Consider the following 19,873-nt stretch of genomic DNA (forward strand, 5'->3'; position numbering starts at 1 on the left):
ATTGTTAAATAAACTTCCCCAGAAAAAGAGCTTTATTAGATGACATAAAGTTATGAAAATGTCGTAGATTCTGAGTTCTCAGTGTTTTGCATTATTAAAACCTAAAGTAATTAATAAAATATAAATAGCATCTATGACCTACATATCTGACTTTGTTCTAAGTGATTTTCATAGATCAACTTTCTTAGTCTTCCCCATTACCCAGTGGTCTTCGTGCTTATCATATCCCTGTTTTATGAATGAGGAAACTAAAGATCAGAAAGTTTAGGGAAACTTCTGATTACAAGGAAAGTACACAGATTGTTCTTTATGCTCTCCAATTTGTGTTCCTTGTACCAATGGAATACCATTTAAAGAGTCTATTAATTCAGCACATAGGGTCTATATATGTGAAAATTAATTTTAACAGATTGCATAATTACAAGTGTTCTTTCAAAATTTCAAGGAATTGATTTTCATGGAAAGTTGCCTGATAAAATATACTAATATTTTCAGAGGTGATCACAATATGATTGCTACCTAAGTTTTCAGAATGTTATTTATATTGGAGGGTTTTAAATATTCATATTTTAAAATTGTATGTATGCAATGCATACATAAAAGGAAAGAATTATCTGAAACAGCACAAGCATAATTACTTTGTGATAGTTTTATAATAGATGTCATTATCTTTTGGTTATTTTTACCTACTTTGTAGGAAATAAGGCTCATAAAAAGTGCTAGAAAAATATATAATGCCTAATATGTTATTTTCTTCCTCTCCTTCATAAGAAATTAACTCAACTAATTGATTTACCAACATTATTTAAAGCACTGATGTATTTAGTTTGTATTTTGAATGTAATGCTTTGAAATTGGGTTTGATGTGGACACTTAGGCAAAACAGGATGAAAAAGCTAAAGGTGATATGGTGATAGAAAAGGAAATCATGTTTAAATTATATCTGAAGAAGGAGAAGGTGCTAAAAGACATTACTAGACAAATTAAACATCAGCTAAAAGTTCCAAGGGCATGGTAAAGAGAACAATGAAAAAATTTAACTTAACGTTAATGTGAAGAAAAATGGCAACTGTTATTAAGTCTGTGTATAATAGCAATCCTGTAACAGTTACTGCTTCTTAAAATCTAAAGTTTGTATTTTATTAAGGTAAGCACTGTTAAAAAAACCAAAGAATAAATTTTGGAAAGAATCACAAATTTTTCTAACTGTTTTTATAAACAGAAATCATCATGTTTTCTGGAAAACAAAATTTCCCAAAGGCTAGTGAACTAGATATTACAACATGCTAAAAATCAATTTTTAAAAAGACACATGTCCTGTTGATGACATATTAAATCACTTCAACTTTCAATTGATCTTCAGTAAAAACTTACTGGAGCCAAAGAGGATTTTTCAAATATTTTAAATCAAATGACTCTGACCAGTTGGCTTAGAAGTCTGCCTCCACTGAGAATAAAAAGAATGAAAGGGATTGAAAGGACTTTAAGTCCATGTGTTCTGGTCAGTTTAGCTATAGACCTTCCCTGCAGATCACACAACTTTCTAAAGATTTACTCCCAGAGTTTGTCCTTGAGAAGTCATGGTATTAAAGCTAGGGATTTCCCTGGCATATGCAATAAAAAAAGAAAATTGTGACTTACTAATGACCTGAATGTTTAGTACTCTTCACTGCACGTTGCTCAGAGAGAGATACATCTTACTTGATTCGTTGCACTTAATATGATCTAGGCACTACTATAAACCCTAAAATATATTTAGTCATTTAACCATTCCAGTAAATCTATGAAGATGTTACGAATTACGATATCATCTGGTTTTTCAGCTATTTCAAGGGTGTCATGTCACATGCCAGTGAAACATACTTGATAATGGTGGACCCAGGATTCAAACCCAGGATATTTTCCCCCACAGGGTGCTCTTTTATTCCCTGTGCCAGTGAGTTTCATCCTTTTAAAAATAATAACAGTAAAAAATACATTCCTTTTACATAAGGATCCATTGTGCGTGCACACACTCACATGCACACACAGGGCCTTACTATTTGAGATATTCTGATATTTTTTCTATCTTACTGTATTCTGTTCCATTCACTACATTTTCAGAAATGCTAATCTAGATCCACTAACAGATCTTGACTTGAATTTTGACAAACACTCCAGGGCACTAATGTACCAGGTAAGGCCATATTCATTTTCTGTGACTGAAAATGGATAGGAAAAAAACAAATAGGACATCCAAAGTGAAATATAATAAGTGACTGAGAACTGCAAATAGATGTTGCCCTTTTCTCAATGTATCCAAATGTCCAACATAAAACTTACTATTCCCTATCCCCACAGCCAGCTTTTCTAACCTAATTTGGTTAAAAAATTGAGTACATAGCCATTTATTCTAGTTACCTAGGTTTAAGTCCATCATCAACTTACCCATTATTCCCTATATCAGTTGCAAATTGTTTTTGATGCTTTTTAAATCATTCATACAGGCCATATTTTTTCCATACTCTGTGAATTCAGTGGCTTAAACTTTACTTTTTAATTTTTTGGTCAAATGCAATACTTTCCAAAGGCATTTCAAAATCTACTCTTTACATCTTGCTATAATTCCTCCTGAGTGATGTTGCCAAATTAATTATGGTACTGTTTATTTCATTTCTGCTTCCCAACTTAGGTGAGAATTACCTACCATACACTTAAGGTCTGTCTAAAAATCCACCATTTCAGATCCGTTGGCAACTATTTTCCTATATCCCTGTTAACCAAACATCTTTCATTATGTCTTCCTTTAGTTATTTATATAGAAAAACCTGAATCTTTTATTTGTCAATTTAAATTTTCTCTTCTATAACTGAATAAACTATGATATCCATGATTATATCCAACAGGGACTACAGGGAAGTGAGACTTGTCCAAGAGATTAATGAAAGATAACTATGAGTATTTAAAAGCTTTGACAGGATCTGTGTGTAATAGAGTAGCCATTTAGCCATGAAAAGTTAACAGTTTTTATCCCAAAAAAATGCATAGGTAAGACTGAAGAAGGGAAGAGTACAAAAGGGAATTAACAATATTCTGCATAATAATGTGATGTGGAAGCAAGTTCTACCAGATAATGTAGCCTTACATATAAATTGTATCATAGAGAGAAACATATATTGACATATTATTGACACAGATGGGGTTTGTTACACTTGTACAATATAATTCTAAAAATGAGGGAATATATCCTCCATTAACCTCTGCAGGTTATGGGTAAAGTTTCTTAAAAGTTGGAGGGATATCTGAATAAGCAAAATCTTTTGGAGAGTCATAGATTCCTACATAAAGATTCATCTTAAATTATTCAAAATAAAAGACTATTTTTTCTCTGCATGACATTTTACTCTGATTCATTTTGTTTTCCACAGTGCTACAGAAATCAGAAGACACTAAATGATGGATACACATCAAAGGATTTGTTATCCCATTATTATTTCATTTCATCAAATTTCTTGAAACATATATTAAGTAAGAAAAGGTCAAGCTTAGCTTTGTGTATATACACAATTTTACTTTTTATTCTATTTAGATATTATGCCCTACACTGGAATGTTTATGTTCCCAAAATTATTCTAAATTCTTTAAAATATAAATTTAACACCACTAAATATCTTGCCGTTTTAAACCAATTTCAATATGAGTTTAATTGCTCGTTTTCATAATGTCACAATCAATGTTTGAGTAACATAAAATATCAGTAAATTGGTCTCAGTGTTCAGAAACATGGAAGAATTGGATTTGTATGATTTCAGTGAGAAATTTCTACAATACATTGAACAATGTACAAGTTGAGCAGAATTCTGAGTCCTTTCAGCACATTACATGTACATGAACAGTGGTTGTTCTATTCACTCAAATTTATCATTGAATGAAAGAGACTAGATATTTTTACTCATATTTTTACAGAAGTATTTTATAGAGCCAGCATACAGAAAAATGCACAGGTCAGAAATGTACAATTAGGAAATTTTTCACAAAGTAGACACAGTAGGCTAACCGTCACACAAATTAAAAAATAGAACATTATTGGCACCCCAGAAGCTCCCTTGTGACCCTTCCTGGTCACCTCTCCCTGATGAATATAGATGTTATTCTGAATTTTAATACTATGAAATAGTTTTGACCATTTTGAACTTCAGATAAATGGGAATATATATTATACTTTGCTCTTTACCTGGAGTCTTTTACTCAATATTATGTTTGGATTTATCTGGGTGTATGTGTGTTTATGCAACAGTAACTTAATATTCTTATAACTTAATAATATTCCACTGTATGAATATTTGGCCAGTCTAAAGTTCATGGAAATTTGAACTGATTTTAGTTTCTGACTACTAAAAATAAAGTTTTAATAGGGAATGCAGACATAGATCTATACAAATATACCCAATTTATTTTTGATAAAGGAGTAAAAGCAATTCAGTGGAGGAGGAATCGTTTTTTCAGTGAATGATGTTAGAACAATTGGACATCAGTTGTCAGATAATGAACATTTACCGAAATCACAGTTTATATGGAAATTAACAAAAATGAGGCATCGTTTTAAACATAAAACATAAAACCTCTAGGAAAAAAATGGGAAAATCGTTAGGACTTAGGTCTAGGTAAAAAGTGCTTAGATTTAACACAGAAAGCATGAATCATAAAAGGAAAAATTGGTAAGATTAGACCCCATGGAAATTAAAATTTTTAGCTCTGCAAAAGAGCCTATTAGTATGAAAAGACAAATTACAGATTAGGATAAAAAATGTCTGACAGAGAACTAGCATTAATATATAAAAAACTCAACATAAACAAAAAACAGTCTGATTAACAAATGGGCAAAGATATGCAAAATAACTTTACCAAACAGGATATACAAAGAGAAAACAGCAAATTAAAAGATGTTAAGCACTACTAGTCACTGGAGAAATGAAAATGAACTACAGTGAATATCATTGCATACATATTAGACTAGCTAAAATAAAAATAGTGACAACATGAAATGCTGGCGAGGATGCATAGGACCACTCATACACTGCTGGTGGGAATGTAAATCAGTACCGAAATTTTGTAAAACATTTAGTTGGTTGCTTAAAAGTAAACCTGTATTTAATGTGCATGAACATGGATTTCTGCTATGTATTGTTGGGAATGGAATTGCTGAAGCGGTTATTTGTATGTTAAACTTTGGTAGATGCTGGTAGCTTTTTAAAGTAAAAAAATAACTGAACCTTCACTATCAAGGTATGTGCCAATTTCTTCACATCTTTGTCAACATATGATAGTGTTTATATTTCTCATCATTAACCCCCTTGGTATGTGTGTAGTGGCATAACATTGTAATCTGAGTTTATATTTTCCTGATCACTACTCATGGTAAGTGACTTTTCATATGTGAATTAGTTTTTTAGGTATCATTTTAGTTAAGTTTTGCTGAAGTTTTTCATCACATTTTCTCCTTTATTTCTGCTTCTTTCTTATTTAAATTAAGATATAAAAATTAATTAAATATGGACTAAGTCCTTGTCAGACGTGCATTAAATTAAACATACTCTACAATTTTGTGGCTTTGTTTTATCATAATGGCACTTTTTAAATTAAGGCATTATTGATATACCCTCTTATGAAGGTTTCACATGCAAAACAATGTGGTTACTACATTCACCTGTATTATTGAATTCCACCCCCATACTGCACTGCAGTCACTGTCTGTCAGTGTAGTAAGATGCCACAGAGTCACTACTTGCCTTTGTGCTACACTGTCTTTCCCATAATCCCCCACACACCATGTGTACTAATCATAATACCCTCAATCCCCTTCTCTTTCTCTCCCCACTTGCCCCTCCCCAATCCCCTACCCTTTGGTAACTGCTAATTTCTTCTTGGAGTTTGTGAGTTGGCTGCTGTTTTGTTCCTTTAGTTTTGCTTCATTGTCGTACTCCACAAATGAGGGAATTCATTTGGTACTCGTCTTTCTCCTCCTGGCTTATTTCACTGAGCATAATATCCTCCAGCTCCATCCATGTTGTTGCAAATGATAAGATTTGTTTCTTTCTTATGGCTGAATACTATTCTTAATGGCATTTTTTGGGGGGGAAAGAATAGTTCTAAATATTAGCAAAATCCAATTTATTATTTATTCCCTTTACAGTTAATTAATTTTGAATACTTTTACGAAATCTTTGCATACTTCACAGTCATAACCACATGATCTTATGTCTTCTAGAAATTGTTTTTCATTTTGTTTTAAAATTTATCATCACTTTAAATCTAATTATATAAAGATTAATTTTTCTCATTACAAAATGAGCCATTTATTAGGAAGACTATCTTTTCTTTGTCAAAAATGACATGATTATATGTACACAAGGGTCTGCTTTTGAATTTTTTACTCCATAGCATCAGTCTCTGTTTACTATTACATGAATAATACACACTGTTAATAATTAAGTCGTAATCAGGCAAGATAAACTGAAGTTTTTTTTGTTCATGATTGTCTTTACCTTATTTCTTTGTTTTTCCAAATGAATTTTAGAATCAGCCCTTTAATTTCATAAATTAATTTGGTATTTCCATAGGAACATTATTGAATACACAAATCAGTTTGGAGAAATACGGATGTATATACATGATTATGATTTCCAAACATTTAACATGATATATTCCTCAATTTTTAGGTCTAATTAAATTTCTCACTGTAACATTTTTTATTATTCACTTATTATTAGATTTATTCCTAGGTGTTTGTACATTTACAATACTATTATAAATGCTATTTTTAATTCAATATTTTTGTTTCAATTTATAGCACGTTTATATAGTAACTACCCCATAATTTTATTACATTGACTTACTAATTTAAATAATTTGCCAATAGGCTTGGATGTTTCATATGCACATTCATATTTAACTATGAAAAATTGCAGTCAATACTCTATTCTAATGTTTTAATTATTATATCTTTCTTATGACTTACTGCTGGCTAGGACCTCTAATATAATGTTCAATAGAAGTGGTATTTAGTGGGTGTAATTATTTTATTCCGTATTATAGAGGAAAATGCTTCATATTTGTTTTTATATTATTGTGGCCAATTACATAGTTTAATATCCAAACTTTGAAAATGCATTCTAGAATTTTATTAGGGTATAAAATGATATCTTTCTTATATATTCTTGAATATGATTTGCTAATATTTAATTTAGGATTTTTGCAACTGTGTTCATGATGATGCCTTGTACTTTTAATTGTATTTAATTATCCTGGCCAAATTTTGACTTCAAGAAAATTCTGTTATTCCAGTCCCATAAAATAATTTGAAAAATGTTCCTTTTTGACATTTTTCTGGAACATTTTTTGAAAAGCTTATGTTATATTTTTTTCATTTTGCATATGTCGGACATATCTATTTTGTGTATTTCTGAGGAATTCGTGTATCTTATTTAGCTTTGTAGAAATCCATTTGATTATTTTTATGGATTTCAATTCTGTGTTGAAAACCTCCATCATCTTTACTGTTTTATTTAATCTTTTCCTCTATTTACTTGAACATATAACCTTTAATAGTGTTTTTAAGACACTGCAATTTCTAGATCATCTTTGTGCAGCCTTTCTCTGACAGCCAGAATTTATGAATACTCTTCCATAAAAAAAGGTTTATACATTCCTATATAGGCACATAGGAAGGTAATTTATTGTCACAATCCTCTCATGATCTGGGCTGACTTTAGATTGTGTTTATCCATATGCTTCTGGTTCACTTCTAGTGAGTTTTCTTCCAATACTTCTCAACTGATATCCATTTGTCTTCACTGGGGCCCTATTCTCTGGTAGGTCCTGACACTTTGCCTATTCTGCACCACAAGATGGCAAAAACTATTGTCTTGTTCTTTACTAAAATGTTCACCTTACTTTTTTATATGACTTCAGTGAAGTTTTAGATTGTGGCGAATATCTTAAGATTAAAGCTCAGTGAGTTTGAGGATCCTATCTAAAATTTTGTCACTCAAGTTCTGCAAGACTGTCAAAAGCTTTGCTTTTTCCTGGACTCTCCCAGTAGCCATCTTCTGTCTTAGGAAAGCCCTGTTGTTCAGTGCCTTGTGCAGGCCCAGTGAAAATGTGTTGCCTGTATTTTACTCAGCCATCCATGTTTCTTCCTTCACTATAATTGCAATCCATTGTCCTTGTTGCACTATGTCCTGAGAGCCATTAAACTGAAGAATTTATTACTTACCTAGCTCTTCTAGCTTTTCTCAGTCTGAACACTGGTAGTGTGAAAAATAACTGACCTAACCTGCAAGCAGAATTATAAACCAGAAGTGGATTTAATCTACATTCACTATTTTATTTGCTTGCTATTTGTATCATACTTTTGTTCTTTCCAAAGTTACTTGTGATTAATCAAATTTTTATCACTAAACTTCACTTCTATTATGTAGTGGTATACATATTCTTGAATTACTCTATAGTACTTAATGTAGCAAAGTCCCATTTATTGCTTTTCTTTTATTGTTAGCATTCTCTGAGTCCTACCAAAGAAATCTTTATTACCTAGAGTTGGTATAGCTACCCTCCTATACTATATTCATGAAGCTTTATAGGTTTTTCTTATATGTTTTAGTTAATTTAATTCTGTGTCTGGTTTAGGTAAAGACTGAGGTTTTCTCCACCATTTGGATATAGAGTTCTTCCAATTCAATTTATTTTTTTTGAGAGGGCATCTCTCATATTTATTGATCAAATGGTTGTTAACAACAATAAAATTCTGTATAGGGGACTCAATGCACAATCATTAATCAACCCCAAGCCTAATTCTCAACAGTCTCCAATCTTCTGAAGCATAATGAACAAGTTCTTACATGGTGAACAAATTCTTACGTAGTCAATAAGTTCTTACATCGTGAACAGTGCAAGGGCAGTCATCACAGAAGCTTTCGGTTTTGATCACACATTATGAACTATAAACAATCAGGTCAAATATGAATATTCGTTTGATTATTATACTTGATTTATATGTGAATCCCACATTTCTCCCTTAGTATTATTATTTTATTTTATTTTAATAAAATGCTGAAGTGGTAGGTAGATGAAAGAGAAAGGTAGAAAACATAGTTTAGTGCTGTAAGAGGGCAAATGTAGATGATCAGGTGTGTGCCTATAGACTAAGTATTAATCCAAGCTAGACAAGGGCAACAAAACATCCACGGATGCAGAAGATTTCTCTCAAAACAGGGGGTGAGGTTCTAAGCCTCACCTCTGTTGATCCCCAATTTCTCACCTGATGGCCCCCCTGCGACTGTGCCTGTCTTAGGTTGTTCCTCCCTTGAGGAATCTTACCCATCTCTGGCTAACCAGTCATCTTCCGGGGCCATACAGGGAAATGTAAAGTTGGTAAGTGAGAGAGAAGCAATATTGTTTGAAAAGGTTAGCTTTTGACTTCTTCGCAGATTTATACCCTGTGACTTCTATGCCCAGCATTTGTCTTGAGGTATCTTTATCACTTGGAAGAATTATGATACTTGGTAATTTCGATATGAGGCACGAATTCTACTTAAGGGTTGTAATTAGGAAGGAAGAAGAAAAGCTATAGAAGTAGCAGACAGAAGAAAACATGGGAAGATTGATTATTTCTTTGACATATCTTCTTGTAGAGTAACATAAGCATGTATAGATTTTAACAAACTACTAACTAAATTGCGTACACACATTAATAGAATAGGAATACAGCTACATAACCAAAGCAGACCTACAATTACCAGCCATATCCACTGAAACCAAGAAAACCAGTTAGGCACCCTAAGCATTTGTGAAAACTTATCAATAATATGATGGATATTGTCTAACTGAAATTGAATAGTTTGAGAAAAATCAGACAAATTGAAACAACACATTCCTGGGAACTGTTCACATCCCATATGTTCTTTTAACAGTAGAAAGTCTGTAGTCTCAAGATTTTGGAGCACTGCAACTTGCACTTCTCCTAATTCTTGGTTGAGTTCCAACAGTATAGATACACTCAAATTTGTTGCTTTACTGTATGCACAGGCCAGCTTAGATATCTCCTTCTTCATTCCCATGGCAAGTCCAGGAACCGGTGGGATGAATGCAGCTACAACTGCAACAGCACAAGGATCTTTGTTGAAGTTTTTTGATGATCATCCTCTGGAATGACTCTTCCAGAGAATGTTGATGTTGGAAGTTCTTCTTCATATCGTATCTTAATTCGTTTTCTGGGTAGCCAAATTAGGCTTTGATCCTCTGTATAAATACAAACAAACCCTTTGCCCACACTTTGATTGATATGCCCTTTATACCATTGTGAAGAACTTATTGAAGGTCACCACATAGGAACTGTTTTTTTTTTTTTTTTTTAGAGAGAAAGGTATATTATCAGAAAAATGTACTTCCATAGCTGATCATCTGACATCCTTTAAATGATCAAAATTAAGGATATTTAAAGAATGCATTAATCATTGATTTACAGTTACTTTTATCCTATCAGGGAGTAATCCGACTCTTCTTTTCTTTTTTTTTGTTATCATTAATCTACAATTACATGAAGAATATTATGTTTACTAGGCTCTCCCCTATACCAGGTCCCTCCCACAAACCCCCTTACAGTCACTGTCCATTAGCATAGCAAAATGTTGTAGAATCACTACTTGTCTTCTCTGTGTTGTACAGCCCTCCCTTTCTCCCACCCCCCCATTATGCATGCTAATCATAATACCCCCTTTCTTCTTCCCCCCATTATCCCTTCCTACCCACCCATCCTCCCCAGTCCCTTTCCCTTTGGTAACTGTTAGTCCATTCTTGAGTTCTGTGATTCTGCTGCTGTTTTGTTCCTCCAGTTTTTCCTTTGTTCTTATACTCCACAGATGAGTGAAATCATTTGGTATTTCCCTTTCTCTGCTTGGCTTATTTCACTGAGCATAATACCCTTTAGCTCCATCTATGTTGTTGCAAATGGTAGGATTTGTTTTCTTCTTATGGCTGAGTAATATTCCATTGTGTATATGTACCACATCTTCTTTATCCATTGATCTACTGATGGACACTTAGGTTGCTTCCAATTCTTGGCTATTGTAAATAGTGCTGCAATAAACATAGGGGTGCATCTGTCTTTTTCAAACTTGAGTGCTGCATTCCTAGGGTAAATTCCTAGGAGTGCAATTCCTGGGTCAAATGGTAAGTCTGTTTTGAGCATTTTGATGAACCTCCATACTGCTTTCCCCAATGGATGAACTAATTTACATTCCCACCAGCAGTGTAGGAGGGTTCCCCTTTCTCCACAGCCTCGCCAACATTTGTTGTTGTTTGTCTTTTGGATGGCAGCCATCCTTACTGGTGTGAGGTGATATCTCATTGTAGTTTTAATTTGCATTTCTCTGATAATTAGCGACGTGGAGCATCTTTTCATGTGTCTGTTGGCCATCTGTATTTCTTTTTTGGTGAACTGTCTGTTCAGTTCCTCTGCCCATTTTTTAATTGGATTATTTGTTTTTTGTTTGTTGAGGTCAGTGAGCTCTTTACATATTTTGGACATCAAGCCTTTATCGGATCTGTCATTTACAAATATATTCTCCCATACCTTTTTGTTCTATGGATGGTGATTTTGCTGTACATAAGCTTTTCAGCTTAATATAGTCCAACTGGTTCATTTTTGCTGTTGTTTTCCTTGCCCAGGGAGATATGTTCAAGAAGAGGTCACTCATGTTTATATCTAAGAGGTTTTTCCCTATGTTTTTTTCTAAGAGTTTTATGGTTTCATGACTTACATTCAGGTCTTTGATCCATTTTGAATTTACTTTTGTGTATGGGGTTAGACAATGGTCCAGTTTCATTCTCCTACATGGAGCTGTCCAGTTTTGCCAGCACCATCTGTTGAAGAGACTGTCATTTCCCCATTGTATGTCCATGGCTCCTTTATTGAATACTAATTGACCATATATGTTTGGGTCAATGTCTGGAGTCTCTAATCTGTTCCACTGGTCTGTGGCTCTGTTCTTGTTCCAGTACCAAATTGTCTTGATTACTATGGCTTTGTAGTTGAGCTTGAAGTTGGGGAGTGAGATCCCCTCCACTTTATTCTTCTTTCTCAGGATTGCTTTGGCTATTCGGGGTCTTTGGTGTTTCCATATGAATTTTTGAACTATTTGTTCCAGTTCATTGAAGAATGTTGCTGGTAATTTGATATGGATTGCATCAAATCTGTATATTGCTTTGGGCAGGATGGCCATTTTGACAATATTAATTCTTCCTAGTCACGAGCATGGGTTGAGTTTCCATTTGTTAGTGTCCCCTTTAATTTCTCTTAAGAGTGACTTGTAGTTTTCAAGGTATAGGTCTTTCACTTCTTTGGTTAGGTTTATTCCTAGGTATTTTGTTCTTTTTGATGCAATTGTGAATGGAGTTGTTTTTCTGATTTCTCTTTCTATTGGTTCATTGTTAGTGTATATGAAAGCCACAGATTTCTGTGTGTTAATTTTGTATCCTGCAACTTTGCTGTATTCCGATATCAATTCTAGTAGTTTTGCAGTGGAGTCTTTAGGGTTCTTTATGTACAATATCATGTCTTCTGCAAATACTGACAGTTTAACTTCTTCTTTACCAATCTGGATTCCTTGTATTTCTTTGTTTTGTCTGTTTGCCATGGCTAGGACCTCCAGTACTATGTTAAATAACAGTAGGGAGAGTGGGCATCCCTGTCTTGTTCCCAATCACAGAGGAAAAGCTTTCAGCTTCTCGCTGTTCAGTATAATGTTGGCTGTGGGTTTATCATATATGGCCTTTATTATGTTGAGGTACTTGCCCTCTATACCCATTTTGCTGAGAGATTTTCTCATGAATGGATGTTGAATTTTGTCAAATGCTTTTTCAGCATCTATTGAGATGATCATGTGGTTTTTGTCTTTCTTTCTGTTGATGTGGTGGATGATGTTAATGGATTTTTGAATGTTGTACAATCCTTGCATCCCTGGGATGAATCCCACTTGGTCATGGTGTATGATCCTTTTGATGTATTTTTGAATTCGGTTTGCTAATATTTTATTGATTATTTTTGCATCTGCATTCATCAGTGATATTGGTCTGTAATTTTCTTTTTTGGTGGGGTCTTTTCCTGGTATTGGTATTAGGGTGATGTTGACATCATAGAATGAGTCTGGGAGTATTCCCTCCTCTTCTAATTTTTGGAAAACTTTCAGGAGAATGGGTATTATGTCTTCTCTGTGTGTCTGATAAAATTCCAAGGTAAATCTTTCCTGCCCGGGGATTCTGTTCTTGGGTAGTTTTTTGATTACCATTTCAGTTTCCTTGCTCATAATTGATTTGCTTAACTTTTGTGTTTCTTCCTTGGTCAGTCTTGGAAGGTTGTATTTTTTTGGAAATTGTCCATTTCTTCTAGGTTTTCCAGCTTGTTGGCATATAGGTTTTCATAGTAGTCTTTACTAATTCTTTGTATTTCTGTGGAGTCTGTCGTGATTTTTCAGTTCTCATTTCTGATTCTGTTGATTTGTGTTGATTCTCTTTTTCTCTTAATAAGTTTGGCTACAGGCTTATCTATTTTGTTTATTTTCTCAAAGAACCAGCTCTTTGTTTCATTGATTTTTGCTACTGTTTTATTCTTCTCAATTTTATTTATTTCTTCTCTGATCTTTATTATGTCCCTCCTTCTGCTGACTTTAGGCCTCATTTGTTCTTCTTTTTCCAATTTCTATAATTGTGGTATTAGACTATTCATTTGGGATTGTTCTTCCTTCTTCAAGTGTGCCTGGATCGCTATATACTTTCCTCTTAAGACTGCTTTCGCTGCATCCCACAGAAGTTGGGGCTTTGTGTTGTTCTTGTCATTTGTTTCCATATATTCTTTGATCTCTATTTCAATTTGTTTGTAGATCCATTGATTATTTAGGATCACGTTGTTAAGCCTCCACGTGTTTGTGAGAATTTTTGTTTTCTTTGTACAATTTATTTCTAGTTTTATACCTGTGTGGTCTGAAAAGTTGGTTGGTAGAATTTCAATATTTTGGAATTTACTGAGGCTCTTTTTGTGAGCTAGTATGTTGTCTATTATGGAGAATGTTCCATGTGCACTTGAGAAGAATGTATATCCTGTTGCTTTTGGGTGTAGAGTTCTATAGATGTCTATTAGGTCCATCTATTCTACTCTGTTGTTCAGTGCCTCCATGTCCTTACTTATTTTCTGCCTAATGGATCTATCCTTTGGGGGCTAGTGGCATGTTGAAGTCTCCTATAATGAATGCATTGCAGTCTATTTCCCCCTTTAGTTCTGTTAGTATTTGTTTCACATATGCTGGTGCTCCTGTGTTGGGTGCATATATATTTAGAATGGTTATATCCTCTTGTTGGACTGATCCCTTTATCATTATGTAATGTCCTTCTTTACTCTTTTTACTTTCTTTGTTTTGAAGTCTATTTTGTCTGATATTAGTACTGCAACCCCTGCTTTCTTCTCTGTGTTGTTTGCCTGAAACATGTTTTTCCATCCCTTGACTTTTCTTCTGTGCATGTCTTTGGGTTTGAGGTGAGTTTCTTGTAAGCAGCATATAGATGGGTCTTGCTTTTTTATCCATTATATTACTCTGTGTCTTTTGATTGGTGCATTCAGTCCATTTACATTTAGGGTGACTATTGAAAGATATGTACTTATTGCCATTGCAGGCTTTAGATTCGTGGTTGCCAAAGGCTCACGGTTAGCCTCTTTAGTATCTTACTGCCTAACTTAGCTCGCTTATTGAGCTATTATATACACTGTCTGGAGATTCTTTTCTTCTCTCCCTTCTTATTCCTCCTCCTCCATTCTTTATTTATTGGTTGTTTTATTCTGTGCTCTTTCGTGTTTCCTTTAACTGCTTTTAGTGGGTAGTTGATTTTATTTTTTTGCCTTTAGTTAGCATTTCACTTGTCTGCTTTCTTTGCTGTGATTTTATTTTCTCTGGTGACATCTGTTTAGTTTTAGGAGTGCTCCCATCTAGAACAGTCCCTCTAAAATACCCTGTAGAGGTTGTTTGTAGGAGGCAAATTCCCTCAACTTTTGCTTCTCTGGGAATTGTTTAATCCCTCCTTCATATTTAAATCATAATCATGCTGGATACAGTATCCTTGGTTCAAGGCCCTTCTATTTCATTGCATTAAATATATCATGCCATTCTCTTCTGGCCTGTAAGGTTTCTGTCGAGAAGTCTGATGATAGCCTGATGGGTTTTTCTTTATAGGTGACCTTTTTCTCTCTAGGTGCCTTTGAAACTTTTTCCTTGTCCTTGATCTTTGCCATTTTAATTATTATGTGTCTTGGTGTTGTCCTCCCTGGGTCCTTTCTGTTGGGAGCTCTGTGTATTTCCGTGGTCTGTTCAATTATTTCCTACCCCAGTTTGGGGAAGTTTTCAGCAATTATTTCTTCAAAGACACTTTCTATCCGTTTTTCTCTCTTCTTCTTCTTCTGGTACCCCTATAATATGGATATTGTTCCTTTTGGATTGGTCGCACAGTTCTCTTAATATTGTTTCATTCCTGGAGATCCTTTTATCTCTCTCTATGTCAGCTTCTATGCATTCCTGTTCTCTGGTTTCTATTCCCTCAATGGCCTCTTGCATCTTGTCCATTCTGCTTATAAATCCTTACAGAGTTTGTTTCACTTCTGTAATCTCCTTCCTGGCATCTGTGATCTCCCTCCAGACTTCATCCCTTAGCTTTTGCATATTTCTCTGCATCTCCTTCAGCATGTTTATGATTTTTATTTTGAATTCTTTTTCATGAAGACTGGTTAGGTGTGTCTCCTTCTCTGGTGTTGCTCTGTGATCTTGGTTTGCTTGTAATTTTGCCTTTTCATGGTTATAGAAATAGTTTGCAGAGCAGGGATGAGTGATGGCTGGATGAACTTCCTTACTTGTTGGTTTGTGGCCTTCCTCTCCTGGGAGAACAGCGACCTCTGGTGGGTTGTGCTGGGTAGCTGCTCCAGAATGGGCTTCTGATTCTTGCCTGGCTGCTATGGAGTTTATCTCCGCTGTTGCTGTGGGCGTGGCCTGGCTCAGGCTGCTGCTCCGTTATGGTGGAGCCACATTTGAAGGGTAGCGGCCGGGATTCTATTTGTCTCCTTGAGGGGCCTCTGTCCTCTCTGCTTCCCAAGGGGTTAGAGTGCCCAGAGATCCTCAGATTCCCTGCCTCTGGACTAAGTGTCCCGGGACGCTTCCATCTGGTTTTGGGGTCACTGTCCCTTTAAGTCCCCTTTGCAAGGTGCTGGGTTCTCTCAGGTGTGGATGTGGTCTGGATGTTGTCCTGTGTCCTCTGGTCTCTATTCTAGGAAGAGTTGTCTTTGTTATATTTTCATAAATATATGTGGTTTTGGGAGGAGATTTCCACTGCTCTACTCATGCCGCCATCTTGGCTCCACCCCCTCCCAATTCTATTTTTAGTAGATTGTCTTTCCCCATTAAATTATTATATCATTGAAAAAAATCAATTGGCCACAAAATATTAGTCTATATTTTACTCTCTATTCTACTTGATAGACATATACGAATATCCTTACAGAAATAACATCAATGTCCTGACTGCTGTAGTTTTAAAGTATCTCTTGACCTCAGGCAGCATAACCTCCCAAACCTGGCCTTGTAATTCAGTTATTTTTCCTGTTTGAAGTCCTCTGAACTTTCCTATACATTTTAGAAGACACTTGCCAATTGTGACTTCAGTTGGAATCATGGTTAATCTATAAAGATATATGAGAAAAATCAGCATTAAAATTTAACTCCCCAATCTATGAGCACAATATTCCTTTTTATTTATTTAAATCTTCCTTAATTTCTCTCAAATATTGTTTGTAGTTCTCAGTACAGACCATTTGCACATCTTGTACTACATTTATTTGTAAATGTTTTATGTAATGCCAGGCTGGTAAGTGATGTATTTATTTTCCATTTTGCATGTGCTTGTTCCTTATATAAAAACATCCTTGTTAATTGTTCAATGTGCTTATTCATTTTTGCACGTTTTATTGTTTTCTTTGTTTCTTCAGGACATTCTATATACTCAAGTATGCCTGAGAATAGGTGATTTTATTTCTTCCTTTTCATAGTTTTAATTTTATACATTTTTTCAGGTTTTATACTTACTACCCCTTCTGCTATTAAGGGATAACCTTTAGAAATTCCAGGGGCAAGTCCCAGATGTTCACTGGGTGCCTTCTATATCCTCAGGATTGGGAAAGTCCCAAAATTTCTGCTCAGCTTTTAAGAACTTTTCTTTTTATTTCTTAGTCTTCTCCTTGTATAGCTTCTGATTGCAGCCTATTGTCTTGAGGGGAAAACAGAGTGGTTGACTTCAGTCCTGCTCTTCTCACCAGCAACCTCTTCCTTATAGTTTTGAATAATGTTCCACAAAGCCTTCAATTTTTTGTTTATTTCTCTAACATCTTTATACTGGCCATCACCTAAGCAGCTCAGATCCTCAGCTTCTCATACAACATACAGAATTGACAAACGCAGATGCCAATGTGCAGAAAACCATCTCACTTCTTTATGTTTAAACAGTGACACCTTGTTCTGGATCCTGTCCTTTCTAATGCTGGTTGTTTCAGCAGTTGTGTGATGCCTTCAGAGAGAGAGATAATTACATAGTCAAAAATATATATAAACACACACACACACACACACACACACTTTAACTTTTGTTTCTGGGAAATACTTTTAATTTCTATCTTATTGTGCTTTTATTAGTTGAAGTTCTTTTTTACATTCATAAAATCTCAAACTACTAAGATCAATGTGTACTCAGGCTACAGTGATCTGACTAGTTTCAGAAGCAAAAATTTTAAGTTAATGTTGTCACAAGTATACACTTAGGGTTTGTATTTCCGTACAGCATCAAAATAAGGAATGACCATATTAAAGACAGCTGTAAATCTATCATTGAAGGTATTAACATGAAAAATTGTTATCAAAGTTCATATAAGGAAAGCACTTTGTTTCTTCTGATGGTGCTGTGTGAGTCATTTTATTAGAAAGTAAGATCTGCATAATTCACTTTGATTCCATTTTTCAGACTGGTTGAAACTACAGAGTTAATTTTTAAATTCAAGAGTTTATGCTTATAGTAGCTAGTGATGTTAGGAAACTGAGCTATATCTCCCTTTCTTATGTGTGATTTGCCCTTTAGTCTTTATTTTAGAAGAATTTGCTGATATTATAATTAGTGTGATTTTATTTTAACTTACTTTATTGGCCTGTATGGGAGCATTTAAAACAATTTCAACATTGGTTACATAGAACTAGAAAATGTGTATCTCTTCAGTCTCCTGAAAATTACACTAAGTATATTTTCCCAGATGTCTAACAAAAAAAGGCTTGTACTATGCTGTGGAAACTTTGAAAAGAAATGCTTATTTTTAATCCAAATTAGAATGTTTCAAAGATTTAGATTAATTTAGCTTTCCAAATTAAGTAACCACGGGCAAAAAATATTGTAAATTTTCCTTCGCTTCTTACAAATAAATGTAAAATAAAACATGCAAAATAAGTGGAAATAAGAAAGATGAGAAAGGTGATTTATGTATTTTCCTATCAACTAGAATTCCAACAAATGAACATTATCTCTGCTTTTAAAAATAAACATATTAACAAAATTCCATATAGGATATTCGAATTGGGCAATTTTGTCTTTTTTAAGAAAATTATTCTTCCTCGCACACTTACAGAAGTGTTGTCATATTTGGTCATCAAAATAGTGTTTTCTTGTTCCCTGAGTAGTTCCAATAGGTACCTTTTCAAATCTTTATTATCTTTTTTGTTTGTTGTCTCTTAACATCCTTAATAACTAATTAATATGGCAGTAAATCTATATTTGTTTGCTTTTTCTAAAATTAGGCTTTGGGGGATCCCTGTGGCAATTACTTATTATAAAAAGCTGAAAGTGATGATTCATTTTCACAGAGATTATGTGTAATATATTTAGAGCATGGAAGCTTGTAGAGGAAGTGCTGACTGGGTAAAATTTGTCAATCCTTGCTTTGCGTTCATATATTATAGCCAGTAGCCACATGTGGATATTCAAATTAAGATGAAATAAAAGGAAATAAATTAAAAACTCAGTTCTGCTGTACTCTGCTACATTCCAATGCTTAGTACTGGGCTGGGGCTATACATACTACACAGGACAACACGTGCATGGGACATTTTATCATCAGAGAGAGTTTATCGGATAGCACAAGACTATATAATTTATATTGGAAGTTTTCTGTTTAAAATTATGATTTCACATGACAGCATTATACCAAATCAATTAGCTTGAACTTTTCCTCTGTGTTTAACTGAGGATTTTTTACATTGCTAAGAATATATTTATAAAACTTCAAAAGAGCAACAGAAGCATCAAAATGACTCTATCATTTCTTTTCCAAAAATTATTCTATTGAAAAGTAATTGTTCAGAACCAGGAAACTGACTCCCTTACATTAACATTTTTAAGTTTCAAATGTTTCAAAAAATTATATTTCTTCAGAATAGATTAACACATGCATACATTCTAGAAATTTTATCCTCTTGGAAACTTTTCAGTATTTTTTCTAGTATTGAGAAACAGGAAGTTTGCCTAAGTGGAGAAAATATTTTATTTAAGTTTATTTACGATAATTAAGGCATTATGTTGAATAATTTAATTTATAGCTATTTTGTAATAGCTTTGTAATAAAGCTTTTTTGTAATAAATTTGTAGCTATTACAAAAACATATATAGCATCAATGGGACTGAAACCATGCCTATTTGAATGTCACTGTCTTCATAAATTCCTATTCAAATATCTGCTGAGTACAACACACAAGTTCTTTTTACCCCTCTA

At 34.1% G+C, this 19,873-nt stretch overlaps 1 long non-coding RNA gene across 1 annotated transcript in view; it reads left to right on the top strand.

Moving 5' to 3' along the window:
* The window catches only part of LOC130683845 (uncharacterized), a 174,854-nt gene extending 165,529 nt beyond the window's left edge, over window positions 1–9,325 (top strand). Inside the window, exon 2 of the long non-coding RNA XR_008997866.1 lies at window positions 9,160–9,325. This is a non-coding gene — a long non-coding RNA (uncharacterized LOC130683845). The remainder of the gene's footprint in view (window positions 1–9,159) is intronic.
* Window positions 9,326–19,873: the final 10,548 nt, after the last annotated feature.

This window comes from Manis pentadactyla, chromosome 5, assembly GCF_030020395.1.
Source record: "Manis pentadactyla isolate mManPen7 chromosome 5, mManPen7.hap1, whole genome shotgun sequence".
Classification (NCBI taxonomy): Eukaryota; Metazoa; Chordata; class Mammalia; order Pholidota; family Manidae; genus Manis; species Manis pentadactyla.